Source organism: Melozone crissalis, unplaced genomic scaffold, assembly GCF_028551555.1.
Source record: "Melozone crissalis strain CALT ecotype California unplaced genomic scaffold, PUWL_Pcris_2 ptg000271l_1, whole genome shotgun sequence".
Taxonomy (NCBI): domain Eukaryota; kingdom Metazoa; phylum Chordata; class Aves; order Passeriformes; family Passerellidae; genus Melozone; species Melozone crissalis.
Window position 1 is genome coordinate 269,456 of NW_026536025.1, and position 545 is coordinate 270,000.

The following is a 545-nucleotide window of genomic DNA, read 5'->3' on the forward strand; positions in this document are numbered from 1 at the left end:
GCCGGTGGCGCGGTCCGGTGGCACTTTTTCTCGCACGCTCGGCCGGGTTCCCCCGGGCCGGAAGGGGAAGCCGAGTCCCCCCGGCCTGGCGGGCCAGCCCAGTCCCAGTCCTGCCGTTGCCTAGCCGAAAGGGAAAAGCCGTTGGCGCCCGCGGGCCGGGCGGGCGGGTGGCGGCACCCCCCGCGCTCCTCCTCTGCCGCGAGCGCTCCGCAGGCGGGGCTGGGCGGCCGTCGCCGTTGTCCCAGGACCGTGGCCGTGGGGCCCTTGTCGCTGTTGGCGCGGTTCCTTCCTTGGCCGCGCGCCCGATCGATGAGGCTTTTCGGGTGGCGTCGGAGAGGGCCCCCGGCGGGCCGGCTCTCCCTCCGGGGCTTCTCTGTCGCGGGGAAGTCACGGCGGGGGGGGTCCGGTGCTCGGGCAGGGCGGTCTCCTTTCCAGTTCGCTTCCCGTTGCGGGCGAGGTGTCGCCCCTCCCGCTGCCGGGGGGTGGCGTCTTTACCGACCCCAGCTGTGTGACGGCCGCGTGGCCCCGCTAGCCTTCAGGTGTCC